Raw genomic sequence first — 685 nt, forward strand, 5'->3', positions numbered from 1 at the left:
GGCGAAATCAACAGAAAAACTCTAGCAATATGAATAATCAGAGTAGATCAAGGATCAATGGGGGCAGAAACAGCACAAGACCCCATGCACAAACAAATAGCTGAGATGTCAGAAATTGAATTCAGGATCTGGATAGCAAATAAGATCGAATTAGAATTCCAAAAGTTATCTCAAGAATTCAATGGATTCAAACACCAAATGACCAAATATTTCGACACGTTGAGACAAGAAGTTGCATCCCTCAAAGATCTGAGAAACACAGTAGAATCCCTCAGTAACAGAATGGAGCAAGCAGAAGAAAGGATTTCTGACATTGAAGACAAAGCTTTCAAACACTCCCAAACCCTCAAAGAAGAAGAGAAATGGAGAGCAAAAACAGACCACTCTCTCAGAGAGCTCTCGGATAATTTGAAGAAAACCAATATTCATCTTATACGGATCCCCAAAAGTGATGAAGTGGTTTCACAAGGCACAGAGTCTCTTCTCCATGAGATTATGAAGGAGAACTTTCCAGACATGCCAAGAGATTCCGAAATTCAGATAGAAGACAGTTTCAGAACTCCGGCACGACTCAACCCAAATAACACATCCCCCAGACACATCATAATCAATTTCACTAAAGTTAATATAAAGGACAAATTCTGAAAGCTGCCAGACAAAAGAAAACCATTACCTACAAGGGGAA

Source organism: Nycticebus coucang, chromosome 13, assembly GCF_027406575.1.
Source record: "Nycticebus coucang isolate mNycCou1 chromosome 13, mNycCou1.pri, whole genome shotgun sequence".
Lineage (NCBI taxonomy): Eukaryota > Metazoa > Chordata > Mammalia > Primates > Lorisidae > Nycticebus > Nycticebus coucang.